Source organism: Manacus vitellinus, unplaced genomic scaffold, assembly GCF_001715985.3.
Source record: "Manacus vitellinus isolate BGI_N305 unplaced genomic scaffold, ASM171598v3 scaffold_53_pilon, whole genome shotgun sequence".
NCBI lineage: Eukaryota > Metazoa > Chordata > Aves > Passeriformes > Pipridae > Manacus > Manacus vitellinus.
In genome coordinates this window covers 639815-658238 of record NW_021940637.1, presented here as the reverse complement: position 1 = coordinate 658238, position 18424 = coordinate 639815, and the positions used below count along the sequence as shown (strand labels likewise).

Genomic DNA, 18424 nt, shown 5'->3' with positions numbered 1-18424 from the left:
GGGCAGGTGACAGATAAACCCCGTGGGTCTCGGTTCCCCCCTCCAGCTCCTGCCACACTGCTCAGGATCAGGCCAAGCACAGTCACACTTGCACAGCCCACCTGCATCCCCCTTTTTCCAAGCAGCCCTCCAGGAAGCAGGAGACTGTGGCAGGACACTCCCATGCACTAGGGCATGGAGGAGCAGGAGCTACTGCTGCTTTCCCCTCCACTCAGTCACCAGGAAAAGCCCACGCTTCTGCTGCCAGAGCATATTTGATTCTTCTGCTAACCTGACCTTATTTAGTTCATTATAAGCCCCCAGGACATTGCAACTGTAACTTAAAAGGAAAAAGAAGGAAAAAAAAAAAAAAGCCTAACAAAAATACAAACCTTTTCTCTGATCAATAGTGCAGGCAACTGGAAAAGGTATAATTCAATTTGTCAGCACACAGTTATTAGTTACTGTGATGGAGCCCTTTCTCCCAGCCCTGCTTCCCTTGATGCTCCTGATGCTGCTGCCCCCAGGGTAGGGGAGCAGCCCACAGTGTGACAGGGAACCAGGGAAGGGCTGAGATCCACTACAGCCACACAGGAGCTAATGGGGCTGTGACCTGTGAGTCGAGGCTTCACTGCACCTGGGAGAGGGAAAAAGCAGAGAGAGACAAGTTCCTGTACTAAAGGCAGTGGTGGCTCTACCTCGTCCTCCCATCAGCTTTGCAAACTCCCTGCCCTGGGCACACACAGTGTTTAGGGGTTCCCATCCATCCATCCTCTCCTTGAAATGCCAGTGCTACTGCTCTTCCCAAGGAGGTCAGTCCTGCTCTGCTGCAACACTTGGGGATGTTAATAAAGCCACATCCATCCTCAGCAAGAACTGCCCAGGGGACTGTTCCCAGCCTCATGTTCTAAAGCTCCCCACTTCCTTTTCCTGAAGGATGGCAGGGGCAGGAGTACAGCTGAAACAGGAGAGAGAGCCAGGGTCCCCAAAGGGCTCTGCTGTGGCCAGGGTGAGACCAGCAGGAAGGGAAGCATGCCAGGGCATGCATGGCCTCAGAAGGAATCAAGTACCATAGGAAACAAGGGGTCAGAGGCTTTGGGCAGCCTTATCCCATGCCTTCCATGGCTCTCCATCAGCAGTCTAGGCTGAAATTACCTCCCACTGCTCCTGAGAGCAGTGCCAGTGGAAGGAAAAGATGCACGGCTATGGGTAGCTGAAAATACCAGTGGCTTCTGCATGTGCCAGTCCTCCTTGTCTGTTCCTTGGCATGGTGTCTCACAGATCCCAAGATCCCACCATGGAGCTGAGTGTGCCTGTCAGTCCCCACCACACTGCCTGAACCCCTGAGACAGAGGCACTTGAAGCAACACAGCTCAGCTCCTTCCCCGCTCTCCTCCCCCAACTCCTTCACCAGGGAAACCTCCAAGATATGCATCCAGAGATGTCTCTTTCCATTTGTTGATGTCGACAGGCATATCACACACACATTCATTATTTAATCTACCTTTGAATTGGGCTAAATAGTTCTAACGATAATTACAGAGCATTTGTATTTATAGAAAACCGTCATGCACGATCTGCATCCACACGGATAATGCTGCTGTGATCTATAAATACGTAAGGGATGGTGTGGGAAGGCAGACGATGCTCCCAGTCGCCATGAAATGCAAAATGCACGGATGGCCTAACCACACAGGGAGCTATTACGGCTCTTTCTCCTTTGGATCACGCCACAAACAGAGTGGTGCACGGCTGAGCAGCCACATGCAATCCTGAGGAAAAGAATGGAGGCAGTGGCAGACCTGCCAGTGGGGCACAGGGGGGGCCAGAGTGGTGGCAAACCAGCTCCAGGGATGCAGGATGGGGAGGGGATCAAAGGGAGCAGGAGCAGAGCAAAAAGGGACATGCTCTGTGCTGCCTGGCACAAAGTCTCAGAGCCCTGGAGGAGAAGCATAGTGAGAGTTGGGGAGCTGCAGGACAGGGGAGAAGGGAGAGAGGGAGGATTCACTGTTCCTCTCCCCACAGCAATAAAAGTTCTACAGCAGCATAGCTTATGATTTTATTGCCAGCATTACAGAGGTAGAGTTTCTCCAAGCCCCAGCCCCTGGAGTCACGTTAAGACACAGGAAGCTTGGCTTTCATTAGAAACCAAGGGGAAAGGAGAGAGGCCCAGCACTCCCCCCTGTGCAGCAACGCTGGAGAATGTCGAAACACCAGGCTCCAACTCCAGGCAGCAAATAAAAGGAAGCCAATATTTTAATATTTGCTTGTTTTTAAAATAACCTTATGCCTCTGGAGTGGAGGTGTGCAGAGAGCAGGGAGTTGGGCAGCCCCAGGATTTGGAAGAACTTGTGCGAGGCAGGGTTAGCACTACCTTGGTAAGAGTCTCTGTGCACATCCCTGTGGTCCCTGTCCTTGCCCCACAGAATTCTTTTGGCATGTCTCAGGCTTTAATTCCCCACTGGCATGGAGCCCCAGCTCAGGTGTGATGAAGAGACACCCCAAGTGAGCCACAAAGCCATTCCAGAGGTGAGCTCACGCTCAAGAAGCGCAGGACCACATGGAATGCTGCCCAGAGCCATGGGATTGGTGCTCTGCCTATCCCCACACATGCACACACACAAATTATGAGTACTTCTATTGCATTAGTGCCTGGAAATTTCATTCCAGTCATATCCCATTCAGTGAGATACTGCACAGATACAGAACAAGCAGCATTTTTTTTTCCTATAGAGAAAAGCTGTTTTTTTCTGCATATTGGTTTAAAGCAAACACTGCCAGAGGCTGCACACACCTGAGTAATGGCCTGTGACCATGCCAGTGAAGAGGTGAGAGATGTCAGCACAGTGCCTGAGCTCACTGACTTTGAGATCTCCTTTTCCTGCCCCTGTAATGGATCTACCCAACCCTGCTCTGCAGAGACCATCCTCTGCAGGAGGAAGAGTCCAATCTGGCCCCATGTTTCTTCAGTTTGGGGCTTTACATTGCCTGTTTCCCACTGCTAATTTACAAGCAAATATTTAGCCATCTGCCAGCCCTGTCCATCGGGCAGCAAAGAGAACTGTTTGGCTTTGCTGCAGAAAGGGTGAAGCTGACATTAAACTTCTTTGCCCAAGTGCTGGGCACCCCCTTCTGACACGGCTTCCACCATTTGGCAAACCTCTCCTCTGCCATCTGCCTGAAGAACTCTCCAAAGGGCACAGAGCCTGCTAAATATAGCCAAGAAGCTTAGCAAACATTTTCAGTCAGTCTGAGAAGACTTCTCCCAAAGTTACATCTTCCCCACCCCATCTCCCTTGCCTGTGACGTCTCAGATATCCTTAAACCACCTCTGCGTTTTTCAGTCCCATTTCCTCTTCGGAGTCTTTCTCTTCCCTATTCCCTTCTCACTACCACTCTTCACCTCTTCTTTTACAGTTGATTTCTCCTAACACTTCCCTTCACGCTTGGAGGAGGGCTCTAGCTGATGCCAATGCTCCCTTCCCAGCCCACGGATCCCCAGATGCAGAGGGGGAGATCGCACAGCCTGTGGGCTGACTCTGCATTTGCTGCCCCACGACCAACTCCTGCATGCAACACCCCTACTCTCACCCGCTCTTGGCCATGGGGGGCCTTGCTGACAGCTCCCCCACACACGGGGGGCACACCATGTCTGTGTGGGTGACCCTCTCTTTGGTGACCTGCTGGCAGCCGGTGCCAGGCAAGAGGTTGATTTTTCCACTCCTGTGTGAAAATCCACTGCCTCAGTAGCCCACCTTCTGTCTGACTTGGAGTACAGGCAGTTCCAGAAGCCCCCACCCTCACATCTATTCACAGCTTAGCAGTACCTTACCCCTTTTTCCAGGAAGGCACGAGGCCAGCTGCCTTTCCCACTAAGAACAGGGACCAGAAACAGTATCCCTCATGGCACCACTGCAAAGAACGAGGAAACCTATTGCAGGGTTGGGCTGAACCACATTTACAGACTTCAGGCAGCTTGATCCCATCATATCTGTTCCTGGGAGAAGGAAAAGCCATCTACTTGTGTTTTATCACGGCAAACAAACTAAGCACAGAGAAAAGACAAACAAGCACCCAGCATCCTGGGCATGGACAAGCTCAGCATGAAGACAGCCGTGCTGCTGCAGGGGGCTGTTAACGGTGTAGTTTCCTCCTTAGGAGAGTAGAGAAAGGGAAAAAAACAGAGGGGAAAAAACCACATGAAAACAAACCCCCTTTAACAACAAATTCTCATGTTCAGTCAGATGTAAAAGACAAGAAAGGGGGGGGGAGAGAGAGAGAGAGAGAGAGAGAGAGAGAGAGAGAGAGAGGAAAGGAGAGACAATAGAAGACAGATTACTATTTCCTCTTCAAATATTTATTTTCAGGTCTGCCTTGGAGTGCTGTTTATTGAGATATAGAGCCTTACTGTGCTGCAGCTTGTAAGCTCCTGCTGCACATGTTCACAGCACTGCACAGCTGGAGCCACTGGGAATTCCCGTGAGTCCAGTGCCAGACCCCACAGAGGGCAGCTCTCCTTTAGATCCCCTCACCCCCAGGCATCCCACCACGCTCTCCAGTTCTCCATTCTGAGCCCAGCACCAGGCATCTGAGGACTTTACCTCCTCCAGGTGCTGTGCTGGACTCTACCTGGGACCCCAGAACACACAATTCAGCTCCAACCCTTGCTTTCTGGCCAAGACACAAGACAGCCTTGGAGCTGGGGCCCTGAACAGGCACTTCTGGATAATTTGAACTCCCTCAGTACTTGCCCAAATGCCCTCAGGGCAGCAGAGGTGGCCTCCATGGAGATGGGAGATTCTTCAGCCAGCTATGCAGGTAAGTTGAAAATAGTGACCAAGCAAGGTGGTAGGGAGCACCAGCCTGCTGGAAGTGACATGTCTTGGAGGAGAGCCAGAGCTGACATCCTGATCACAGACAGCAATTAAGAAATTAAGCTGTCAGAGAGGCTTTTTGGGAGGGGTGAGTGTCTGTGGTTTGGTCAGATGCCAGAGCAGGTCAGTAACATTTGTCCTCCTCGCTGCAGATGGAGATCCTCCTCCGCCCCTGATCCCAGCACAGTGGCACAGCTCCCTCCTCCCAGCACCACACACCACAGAGGAGGCACAGTGGCACAGAGGGAGAACACTGGGACTCTGCAAGGCAGGGGCAGCAGGGAGAGGGGTTGGACAGAAACTACCTGGAGAACTTAGACCTGGCAAAAGCATCTTCACCTGCCCCTGAACTACAACCCCTAGCTATAGCACATCCCTTCTGCAGGGAAGGATGGGAACCTTCAGCAATGCTCCCAGACCAGATACCAGGGGCCATTCCCCATGTGTCCTGTGTCCTCTGGGCAAGAGAAAGACTGTGGATAAGGACAGCCATGCCCAGGGTATGCTGCCACGGGCCACACAGTGCTGCACGTGGTGCATCCAGATCAGTCCTCGGAGTAAATAGCAAAAGCACACCATCCATTATCTGAACCACTGCCATCCTCCAAATGATGGAGTCTGTGGGTCATGGGAAAAGTCATTCACTCAGCTAGAATCCCCGATTATTCCCATCTCCTGCACAGCTCAGCTTCACATACCAGGTACCAGAAACCAGGACAGCCACAGATCACCTGCTCTGCAACAAGCTCACAGGCTCTTGCTGGCCACTAAATTACACGTCTTGAAACCGAAAAAACTGTGTTTCCTTCTCTAAAAGACTGTGCTGGGAACCCCATGGAGAGAACCATGGTGTCACACACCTGAGTGGGATGGACTCACCCCCACACCTCTCCTGAAGCAGCACATACAGCTCTGGCACCGCAAGCACTGTGTCCTCCTCCCCACCTTGTCTCTCTGTGGTATTCCTCTTGCACCCTCCCACCCCAGCCTCATGTGCCCATGTGTGCACTTGCACGCCTGCAGCCACACACAGACAGCTTCCTCTCCGTGCTGGGCCTAAGAAATATTGATTTCTTTCCCCCCTGCAATATTTCGCTTGGCTGAGCAGATTTAGAATTGAAGAGTCAGACTCTGCCTAGAGACCAGAACCATATTTAATTCCACGGTTTAAGAAGCCCCGGAGCAGGTTATTCTTATTTTAAACTACCAGTGCATTTAAAAGCAAGTGACATTTCGGGGGATGGGGTGGGAGATGACTGGTGCCCTCTGCCTCGGTCTAGCCAGCACTGGGAAGAGTTTTGCAGCTCCACTGCCACTGCAGTCCTACAGCCCCATCAGCTGCTCTGCCCGCACCAGTGAGAGGCGAGGGGTGGTGGCAAGCTCACCAGCAAAGCTCAGGAGACCTGCCTCCATGTCTTCCTAACCAAGGAGAAATGAGAGGAATGGGAGAAAGAGGAAAGGCAAGGTGTGAAAACCTCTGATGAAAATTGCTCAGTGCATTGAGGTTTTGGTGATTCATATTGCCTGCTCCTGTACCAGGCTCTGCTCATGGAGCCAAGCCCTCAGTAAGGAGTAATTTGCAGACAGAGAACAAAGACGTGGTGCCTTGGCCAGAGGATGATCCCTCACAGTGCCTGATCATGGAGCAGTGCTGCTGGAGGGCAGAGCTGTACACATCCACCTCCTAGAAAAGCTGCTGTAAGTCAGGGCAACCACTGCTCTCCAGAGCTCTCAACAGCACAGCCTCAGCAGAAGTTTCCAGAGGAGGTGCAACAGATTTTTAAGGGAGAAGGGGGGAAATATGATAGCAAAGGCTTGTCCAAAATATCTGTGAACCTCTGCCAAGTCCAAGCAGATGGGCAGAGTATGTCTGCTACCCAGCACAGTGGCAGAGAAAAGCCAAGTATCCCCAGGATGAAGGGTCCAGCTCAACTGGATGGGGTCCAGGTGAGATAAGCCCTGACAAAAAATGGGTGAAGGTATGCTGGAAAACAGGAAAGGAAACACAGGTCCCTACACACTGCTCACCTCCCCCTACCACATCTCTAAGGGCTCACAGCACAGGTTTGGCTCCACTGCTGTCATCCTGCCCTGACTAAGGTGGTCTGAGCACACAAACATCCACTGTCCCCTCTGCCCTTATCTCCAGGTCCCTGCCACACCCAGCCACCCAGTCATCCCCAGTGGCCCTGCAACATGCCCACATAGTGACAGGCAAAGAGATGCTCTTCACAGCCTCTAAATAATGAAGATGAAGATACCAGCTGCCAGACACCTCAAGGGCACTCTGGTACGTGTGTGTCCATGTGTACACACATGTCACTGAACAGAAAGAGATTACTGACATGACTGAGTGCTGCTCCCCGGGCTCCCACCGTAGGCTGCAGCGAGCTCCCGGGGCTGCTCCTGCTCAAGCTGGGAAGGCAGAGCACCAGAGAGAGCTGTTCCTCTGGCTGTGAGACGAGCCTAGCAGGACTGTGGTTTGCACTCCTGGGAGCTACAATTCAGCAGGAGCCATGATTCACAGCAGGGCGAGCTGCGGGCTCCCAGGGGCCGGGGCTGAAGGCAGCGCTGGGGGCTGCGGTGGGGGCTCAGGACAGCTGTGGTGCAGGGAGATGTAGCACCAACCACAGCAGCCATGCATTAGCTCTCTGTGGTCAGCTGTGACACAACACGTCCTTAGCTGCGGCATTGTATTTTGACTGAAGCAGACAGGCAGGAGAATGAAAATGGATCCTTTTATATAAGCTCCCACACACGCTGTAACAGCTTCTTGACATCTTTGCCCAGCTCTGCTCCTTGCTGGTGCTCATGTAGAGGGCAAGCTGAGATTGCACAGGGATTGCAAACTGCTCCCAGCCCTAAAAGCATCCGGTTGGGCAGTGGGATGACACCCCACAGGGAGACAAGCAGAGTGTGCCCTGCTCAGGAACATGACAAGAAGCCTGATAGCATGGCTTGGATCTGGTGCTCAGCTGGCCAGTGCTAAAGGCTGTGGGTTATCAATGCCACAGGGCTCCCCAACACAAAAGGGAGCTTAAACTCAAGCTCATCTACCTGGATAATACCAGGCACAGGCAGCTCCAGCAAGACTTGGTGACTTAAGTAAATAAAAGGGCCAGGGCTGCTGTGAGTTTGGATCCAAGGAGGTCACATATGGCAGGCTGTGTAGTGACCCACCGTGCCTGGGGAAAGGTCTGAGTGAAGAGAAGACAGCCAAGACACAGAACAGGAGGAATGGAAGAGCACAATTAGCTGTGGTAAAAGCCAAGGCTGTGAAAGCACTTACCACTAGTGCAATTATTATTTTTTCATATTTTTGACAATTCAGTGAGAATTAGCTTAAGAGAAGAAAACATTTTCTGTTAAATGTTGATGAATCTAAAACATAGACAAGCACAACGACATTTCACTTTACACCTGGACGTTTCCAAGGATTTACCCGGTTCTTTAAAATAAAAACTTTCCTACCAGAGTTTTCTTTCTAAAGGTAAGTAGCAATTACTTCATAGAGAAAACAGCACAATGAAACCCTGGGATGTTTTCCTTTTTTGGGGTGTTTTTCAAACAAACAATTCATCAGAACAGAGAGAAGTCTGCAAATTCTCCCTGTGCTGGTGAAGGTGCACTTTTCTCAACAAGAGCCACCAGAACAAGAAGCAGATTCTGCAATAGCGTGGCCAGCAAGATCAGGACAATGACTGTGCCCCTGCACTGGGCACTGGTGAGGCCACACCTAGAACCCTGGGTCCAGTTTTGGGCCCCTCACTACAAGAAAGACATTGAGGTGCTGGAACATGTTCAGAAAAGGGCAGCAGAACTGGGGGAGGGTCTGGAGCACGTGTCTGATGAGGAGCAGCTGGCAAAGCAGGGGGAATTCAGCCTGAAAGGAGGCTCAGGGGGGACCTTATTCTCTCTACAACTACCTGACAGGACATTATGGACAGGTGGGGGTTGATAGGACAAGAGTAAAGTTGTACCAGGGGATGTTTAGATTGGAAATTAGGGGAAATTTCTTGAGCGAAAGGGTTGTCAGTCTGCCCAGGGAATTGGTGGAGTCACCGTGCCTGGAACTACTTAAAAGACATGTAGATGTGGCACTTGGGGACATGGTTTAGTGGTGGGCTTGGCAGTGCTGGGTTAGTGGTTGGACTCAATGATCTTAGAGGTATTTTCCAGCCTAAACAATTCTATATCTTGTCTTGATCTGCTGAGACCGGCTGGTGTCACCAGAGCTTTGGCACATGGGCACAGCTGGGGTACCCCTCCTCCATTCCCCACCCACCCAGAGAACCAGCACAGGCAATAAATACCCATAACGAAACAGCTTTAAAGAACAAAGAGTATATAAGGGCAAAGTTGGAATGAATTAAAAATAAGTATGTAAAAATAACAAAAAACCGTTGCAATTAACTAAACTGTTAAACGAATAAAAAGGTATTAAATAAAGTTTCCCCGAATGTCAAGTTGACACAGTTTTTTCTACATTCAGGCAAGGAAATGAGTCCCTTGAGCAAATCTCCCCACTCCAGGGCTGGGCATTAAGGGTGTTCTGGTGGAAGTCGCAGGCCAAGGTCCCTTTGATCTGGGCTGCTGGATGCAGCGCACATCTCCCAGTCCTGGCTGCCCTAATCCTGCATCCACACCATGGGGATGGCACAGCAGGGCCAAAGCCTGGGCTCTTTGCAGAGAGGAGAGCTGAGCCTCTCCAGCACCATCCAAATGCCACCAGTGGGTCTTTTTATCAGAGTGCCTTCGCATCCTGCCTCGCTGTCTCTCCTCCAAGTAGGGCAAAGCAGCAGAGCTGCTCCCGTCACACTCCACTTTCACCTCTCTCGCTGGCACCAGTAGCAATTTTCCCTCTCTGGGGAAAGCAGCTTTAAGTAGCATGTTACCTGTCACAGGCTCTTCCCTCAGCGCCTCCTGAAGCGAGTGAAACCTTTCTTTTTGGGAATGAGGGGAATGCTCCCTCCTGTGGCAAACGATGCCAGCCCTGCTCCCCAGTGGGAGGACCCCAAAAGGTGGCCTGGCGCTCTCACTCCCCAGACCTACAGAGCAAACATCCAGCTGCTCAGAAGCACCAGGCGGGCGGGTGACAATATTTCACGCCTGCAAGGTCATTTATGGGAGATAACTATGGATCCAGAGATGTGTATTGTACGTATTTCTGGAATTCTCTTGCGCTTCGTATATAGCAATAAATATATAACCCACGAACTTAACCAGTGCGGTACCAACAAACCTATCAAACGAAGCAATTTATCTCAGACAATTGCCTGAGCTGCCTCCGACGTCGCTGTCTCGCCACCGACGGTAAGAGTCTCTTAAGCGTCCTGAAATTGTAGCGCGAGCTCCCCAGCGCTCTCACCTCCACCTTCCCTCCTCTCCCTCGAGCTCCTTCGCGTGTTTCTCCAGCAAAACACTCTCTTACGCAAATAAACAGGCAGGGAGGCACAAACGGCATCTTGTCTAGGATTTCAGCACAGCCACGTATTTCTCATTCAAATATTCAGCTGTATCCTTCAGAGATCAAAAGCACAGTGCCGAAACGAGGCGAAGCACGAACATCCCAAGCCAATAGCTCAAACTTCCCTTTCATTCCTGTTCCATCTGAGAAAGCAGATGAGAAATCCATCACCCCCACCACGGTGGTTTCCAGGTGTCACAGACCCAGGATCCCTGTGTGCACAGGGACAGCTCTGTCACATCACCCATCTCCACACCGAGCCCTGCACTGCCAGAGACTACATTAATGGCCATTAAAGCCCTTATGAGTGATGCCTGTACAACCAGCAGGTGATCCAGATGCTGTGAGGTCTCCAGGGAGGTGCAAGCTGTGGCTGGCACATCCTAGACCAACTAGAGAAAGCTTGCTGCTCCCAGAAACCTGGAGTGGGGTCTGGCCCAAGGAAGGGTCACCACGTGCTCCACCAGCACTCAGAGAAGCCATGGTTCACTACACAGGCAGAAAGAAGGTGCAGCCACGCTGCTTCTCTGGAGAGCAGCATCCCCCAGTGCTGGAGCATCCCTGCCACTTTCACACATTGGAGCTATGTAGGGAGGATGAATGGATGAAGCAGTTCAACCCTGCCCCAGAACACATCCACAAGCCCCCCCTGCACCACTATGCTTCAGCCAGAGACTACACCTGCCAGCCTGTACTGCACCACAGGCTCAGGTTTGTTAAGAGGGACCAGCTTTCCTGCATAACCACCTCCATGACTCCAGCCCTCCTTCCACCCCAAACAGCCTTCCCCCATGGGGACATGCTGGGGCAACAGGGCTGAGCCCCGACAGCTGTCTGGTCCTCTCCCCACCTCAGTGAGGACAGTGCTCAGCAGGAGCCATGGGCTTTGGCACATTTACTGTATAATATATGAACTCATACCAGTTTTATAAGCCCCTTCTGGCTCAAATCACATTGTAATTCTGAACAGTCTTAAACTCATTTAAATCCTAATAAAAACACTGCCCTGCATTTGCATTTTCTGCTCGCGTGTCCCTGCAGCTGCTGTGACAGCGGTTCCTGTGGAATTGATAATGCTCGGGATGCTGCACACTGGAAACCATCCCTCACAGGAGTGGTCTGGATGCACACTTAATAGGAACAATTGAAAACACAGATGCAGGAAACGGACCTGCAGACTGACCCAGGATAATTCACAGAGAAATTGCACGTCAGAGCTTTCACACAGGAGAGCAGCAGCACCAGTGCTGAAACCTCTGCCCCACCTCCTCCGGGATCCCAGAGGAGATCCAGGCCAGGCACAAGGCACCTGCAGAGAGCATCTCGAGGGGGTTTAAAAGAGAAGGGGGAATGACTAATTAAGAGCCAGCAAACAACAAGGCTGGGTGCTGTGGGAAGCTCGTACATAAACGGCACGGGTGCCCTGGGGCAGGCAGGGACAGACTCAAGAACCTGCCCTGCTTTCCCACATATCTTGGTGTGCTGGTGACATGGAGGGGTTGCTGCCACAGCTTGGAGGCCGCGGGGAAGGCGCTGGGACTGCATCTCAGTGCATCGTCCACCCCTAGAGGCCACTTGCACGAAGTGCCAGTCTTGCCCTTCCCTCCCAGACACTGACAAGCAGGATGTGCTCCAGCTGTGCCGGAGGATGCAGCAAGGGGCTGGCTGATGGTGGACCCAAGAGCCCCAGCTCCCATTACCAAGCTCATACAGCTCTCCCACCCCACCACAGCTCTCCCTTCCCCAGCTCTGCTGCCCCACTGCTCCCTGCAGTATCCGTGCACCCCCTTCACAGCCTCTTGCCTCTCCTCCAGGTTCAGCCCTGCCCCATTCGCATCCCTCCACCCCACTCACCCTCCTTGGCACTTGTCCAGCCCTTTATGCCTGGTTGGTTTTGGTGATGACATTAATAGGCTCCCCTGAAACACTGAGATTATGAGCTATACCCTTCCAGCTACAGAAATACTAATTATTACTGAGATAAATGGAAATATCAATAATGAAAGTCAATATTATTGCCTTCTTTGTTCCTGTTTGTTTTATTTGCAGATGAAAGGACCACTCAGGCCATCTCCCCAGGATGTGGCCAGGAGCTGGAACAGCTCCTCTTGGCAGGCTCATCCAGAGCTGTGCTACGATAAGAAATCATACTGCACACAGGCTTGCAAAGGGCTCTCTAAATCAGCAGCTCTCCAAAGCAGGCATTGTCTTTGATTGATTCATAAAACTGGAGCTGCCTCCATTCCCCACTCCAGAACCAGGCGAGGGAGGATCTAGGGGAGGGGAAAGGTGTAGTGTGGGTGGAAGTGATTAATTGTGGAACACAGCACAGCACCGGGAACGCTCCACAGTTTGGCTGGGTTCGATGCTCACGCCTTCATCCTCCTCACCTGGTGGTTTACCCACCGAGATGGGAACCAAGGACCCCTCACAGGCTCTGACAGGGATTCCTGGGCAAGTCCCACGGGCCTGCTGTGGCAGGGTGAGCACTTACAAGATCAACATTGCCTCCATCAGCAAGTCTGCTCCCTCTGCCTGTTCTGAGTCAGCCTTGCTGATTTTGGTGACAAGAGGCCTATTTATTAAGCCCTATTAGCCTCGCAGAGCTAACAGAGCTAAGAGCGAGTGGATGAGATGCTAATTTTGGATTGTGCCTAACAGCCTTGGGAGAGACTTCCTGGGGCAGCCCCTCTCTACAGGCAAGACATGGGCTTCCCATGGCCCTGACCCACCACTGGATTCCCCACAGCCATGGGAGGCAGGACACAGTCAGGAGGGAGCTGTGGGGTGCACCAGGGACATTTTTATTGTTCTGAGTCACCCTAATCATCATTAAATTGCCTCCATTCCCTTCCAAGCCCTCAGTCCACCACTAGTTCCCATTCATGGGAATAAGCCAGCCCTCTGACTCCCAACTCACCCATCTCCAAGCATCAATGCAGGGATCACCTCCCAACCCCTCTGTGCTAAGCAGGACAAACACTCCTGCTGCCTCTATCCAAGTGCATTGAGACCAGGAGAACTGGAAACCTTGCAGGAATAATTATAACAGTTTTTAAAAAAGCAGTCAGCCCATCCTGAGTATTTCATGGACCGTAATTTTTAAAAAAAAAAGCTTTTTTTAAAGCCCCTCCCTGCCCCTTGGTGCATGTCAGGGTGCAATTAAGCAGAAAGTATCAGTGCATAAACCTAAAGAAACAAACTGCCACACACGCCCAGCCTCTGCTCTCCCTTCTTCCCTGTTGTTAACATTGATGTGACATCCCAAAGCTGTCTGTGCATGGTACAATCTCCCATCCTGAGATGGGGAAGAGCTGGCTCAACTGCTAGAAAATCTCAAAAGCCTCCCCGTCTCGCTAACACAGTGCCCAGGTTCCTGTGACAAATAGTCCCTGATGGCCCCCACCAAAGCTCACAGGTACTGAAAGACCTAGAACATCAAGGCACCCCTCATGAGATCCCACCACTTGGCTCTGCAGAGCTGCTGGACCATGCTGGTGGCTTCTAGGTTTGCCCCACAGGCCAGCAGATGCACTCGTGGTGCCACCCTTGGGTGGCACAGCCTGGCTCCCTGCCTGGCTTGGTAGTCATTTGCACAACTAATATTTTTAACAATTAATATTTTTAAAACTAAAAATCTCTTAATAGTTTTGTCAGCCCTCAGAGTGAGATGTTTGGAAAGAAATCTGGTTCAATCCAGAGAGCCAGGTAGAAACCAGGTAAGGCATGGAATAGAAATTCAAGGCTTTTACTTGGCAATGCTGAGGTGAAGAAACCAGCCTTCTAAAGGAGGCCACAGACACCTCTCCCTCTGTGACATTCCTTCCTCCAGCCTGGTTCTTTCTCAGCTCTTCCACCCACCCTGTTTAACCACAGCATTTGGGCCAGCTGAAGACAAGAGTGGCCCTGGAGTCCCCACTGTCCCTCACACCTTTCCTGGCCCCAACACTGGTGACACCCCTCCTGGGGGGTGACCTCCCCTCCTGGGAATACCAGCCTTTTGAAGTAACCTTGATGCTGAAAACTGGCTTTTCAATAGTGAAAATCCAAGACACTGCACAGGGTCTTAGTGGAAACCCTTCTGCAAGTTTCTGTCCACATCACTAGAGCTAACAACGCTGGATAGGGCAGGGAAGATTTTTGTGGAGAGCTTATGGCACACGCATTCAGAGAGGAAGAGAAACATCCCTCAGAAACCACAGCAGTTCAAAGACCTGCCTAGTTTAAACACTGAAAATTCATGCATTAAAAATCCACTCAGGCTCAGCCCTGCTTCAGAACTAAATAAAGCCTCTGACCACATCATCCAGCCCCAAGGTTTGCAGGCTCCTTGGGGAGAGGGCTTATGTGCCTACTGGATGCTCAGGCTGAGATCCCTGCTCCCAGCACCACATCATGCTTCCCTCCAAGACCTGTACAGAGCCTTGGGAAGGCAGGGGAGAAACAGAGAGGATATAAAGAGGCCCTGGAGAGGGTGGGAACCTGCCTTTTCTCCCTGGGGCCTGGTGCTTCATTGAGCACTTTGAGGTATTTGTAAGTTCCTCGTGTGCTGGCCTTCTAAATAAACTTTGGAATTCTTTCCACTGCCTTGGCATTTCTGGAGATACCTGCATATCTTACTTTACACTACTCCATTATCCCAAATTCCCTAGGAAATAACTTCTCCTTTTCTCAAAGGAAAAAGCAGAAGAAAAAAACAAAACCACCTCATTTTCCAAATACCGCTCTTAGGAAAAATCTTCAGTTTTTGCAAATAGCACTCTGGAAGAAAATGCACGAATCCAAATAGGGACCAGATGGCTCTCAGTACTTGTATTTTCAGGGAGGACTTTAACCAGCAGGATCATTTCCCAGCAGAATTTTGGTTTAATAAAAGATCGCTAAGAATAAACGCTCTTCAGGGCTTGCTGTTGAAAAGGTGTTTTGACAGAAAACTGCTATTTCCATGGTCTCTCCACTTGCTCTGTCAGCCCTGGCACAGTGGGAGCTCCTCTGACCAAGCATCCTTCGCACACAGCTTTTCCCAGAGTCCAATCCACACAGAGCACCTGTGGGAGCAGGGAGAGACGGGTGTCTGGGCTCATTCCTGCTTATTATAAAATGGGAAACAGCAACAAGAAGCTAGAAATACCTCTCTGCGAGGCTGGAAATGCCTCCCCACAGGCTCCTCTCATGTAGGAACGGGAGGCAAGGTAAGGACAGGTCCCTTTTTTTGCATGCATCAGGTTGAGCCTATGCAATCTGCTCTTTGCTTTGAGCAAAGAACACAATATAAAAGGGAAATAATGTATCTGAGTGTGAAAGACACTTCTGCCTCACTGTTTTGATTCCCTTTTCTCTGAACCAGGTTTGGGACACTGCCTCTGGGCAGTCCCAAGTGAGCCCCCACACTCTCCTCCCCAGGTAGAAGGGTTGGTCCCAGTGGCACCACTCCTGCCAAGCAGAGATCCCAGCACACTCCTTCATCTCCTACCACCTTGGACAGGATCCAGTTTCAGCAATTCCTCCACCAGCTCCATCATATAGAATCACAGAATCAACCAGGTTGGAAAAGACCTCTGAGATCATCAAGTCCAACCCTTGATCTAACCCTGCCATGGTTCCCAGCCCATGGCACTGATGCCACATCCAGTCTCACCTTAAACATCTCCAGGGAGGATGAATCCATCTCCTCCCTGGGCAGTCCATTCCAATGTCTGATCACTCTCTCTGTAAAAAATTTCTTCCTAATGTCCAACCTAAACCTCCTCTGGCACAGCTTAAGACTGTGCCCTCTTGTCCTACTGCTGGTTCCTGGGAGAGGAGACCAACCCTCACCTGGCTACAGCCTCCTGTCAGGGAGTTGTAGAGAGTGAGGTCTCCCCTGAGCCTCCTCTTCTCCAGGCTGGACAACCCCAGCTCCCTCAGCCTCTCCTCATACGACTTGTGCTCGAGATGCTTGAATCATCCTAATTTTTTTTTTTTTTATTAGGAAACCAAATTCTGCTCTTCACTGAGAGATCCTTTCAATTCTCTCTCAAGGACTGACTCCCTGGGAAATTGCCTCAACCCAGTCAGCTCTGATGTTTGCTGTCTCACATGTCACCTGCATCAAGCTCCCAGATTTCAGGTGAGGATGTGGTTGTACAGCACAAGCCAAAACCTGCTCCTGTCTCTTTTAACTGTCCCGGCAAGAGCACTGGGAAGAGGCTGAGTCAGTGGAGAGCATGCAGGAGCTGTGCAACAGTAACAGAGACATCTCCAAAAACATCACTTTTCGGGGATCCTCTGTCCTGCCCTCTCCTGGAAGATGAAACCACTCCTGCCCAGCATCCCCAAGGAGCATCTGGCTGTCCATGCTGGATCACTCCATGAGGGCAGTGTTTGCCCCTCGTTGATGTAACACGAGTTGGAGTAAACCCACCTAAGCAGAGCCAGATGATCCCATCACAAAACCCTTTCTCAAAAGTGCCACCATTCAAACAATAATTTTAGATACCTCTCCCCCCAGTAATACACTGCCCTGTACGGGCATGATGGATTGAACATTTCTTGCTTGCCCCAGATACTAGCTGAAAGCAGCATTGCCTTACTCCCAGGAGGGCTGGGAAGCAACTCTGGACTAAGGGGGAGGGAAAAGGCATATTTACCACATGCCAATGAATCCAGTCCAGTCCTGGATTCAGCATGACAGAGGCATGTGAGTGTCATGCCCAGTAATACACCAGCACACCAAGCTTGTGTGCCACCTACCTGGGTCAGATGAAGGCAGGATGCTGGGGGATCGGATGCCAGGGGCACACTGGGCTTTGGCCTCTCCTCTGCTTTCCACTCATGCACTGTAGGGGAAATGATAGCAAAATCAGGGCTTTAAACCTGGCATTTGAGAGATGAGCAGGAGAGAAATTAAAAAGCTGTGAATGCTTTTCCCCTCTCCCTCCCAAAACTGAGCTCAGGCAAGCTTAATCTTCATCTGAGCTGATATTTAAAAGTTATAAATCAGGCTGCAACAGACAGAAAAACACAACTACCAAAATTCAATAGCCCTGCTGCTGAAAGGCCCAAAATGCACTGTTTAACGGAGCCATTTTCCCACGGAAACAGAGCAGGTCTGTACTTAGTAGAGCATTGATCTGCTGACAGCTACCAGGACAGATTTGGGCCAGAGCACTTGGGAATTGTTTGCAGTGATCTCTCAAGAAGCACATGCATGCAAAGCCCCTTGGAAAAACACTGTTTTAAGACCATGCTGTGGCTGCCTACGAGGTCAGATAGCACTCACTGCCCAACACAGGCTTGCACTGCCCTCCATAAGTCTACCCAGGCAGCTCAGTCCCTGGCTGCATCCCTGTATCCCAACCAAATGCTTCACACAGGACAGGAAGTGCAAAACATCACCAAAATGCAGAGCTGCAAAAGGGTCTCACAGCTCAGGACCCCAGCAATGAGGCACGAGGCTCTGACTGGGGGACACTGCATCCCACAGACCCAGAGGTTTTGAGGGTTCTCCCATAGATGTTCTGGGATTTGGAGATGCTGTGCTACAGCCAGAGCCAGCCCAAAACACTGCCCAGAGCAAAGCACTGTCACAACTCCCTGGGGGCAACAGGCTGGGCCTTGAGAGATGCCAGGAGCTCTGGTCCAGCCAAGGGCTGCCAGCACCAGAGTGCCCAAACTGACCACATCCTGACCTCAGGCTCACCTCCCCACTGCTGCCACAGCCAAGGGACGTGCTGGGAAGGGGTGAGTTCAGGTACCACAGCTGCAAACTCTCCCACCAGGTGTAGAAAGAAGTGTCCCTCAGTCACCTCCTCTGCTGCCAGAAACCATTTCCCATCACAATTTTTGCTGTTTCGGGAGATGAGGTCAAAGCAGGGGGATGTATTTCTCCTTTCTGAGAATAAAAAGTAGTTTCTCTGAAGCCTGAGTAGATCCACAAGCCAGGGGCACAGAGGAGCCTCAGGAGGCTCCTCCACTGCTGGAGGAGCTCCAGTCCCACATGGGACTCTGTCTGCCCTTCCTAGCACAGGGACACAGCTTTGGACTGGCCAGGAGCCTCTTGTCTGCCCACTAGCTTTCCTGAAGCAGTTACCACCCAAAATAACCCAAGAAAAGCAAAAGCATC

At 51.2% G+C, this 18424-nt stretch overlaps 1 protein-coding gene across 1 annotated transcript in view; it reads right to left on the bottom strand.

The window, feature by feature from the left end:
- The window catches only part of LINGO1 (leucine rich repeat and Ig domain containing 1), a 140176-nt gene that overhangs the window by 43135 nt on the left and 78617 nt on the right, over window positions 1-18424 (bottom strand). The window contains exon 4 of the mRNA XM_018081529.2: window positions 17053-17138. The gene's annotated coding sequence lies outside the window, so the exon portion shown is untranslated. The remainder of the gene's footprint in view (window positions 1-17052; window positions 17139-18424) is intronic.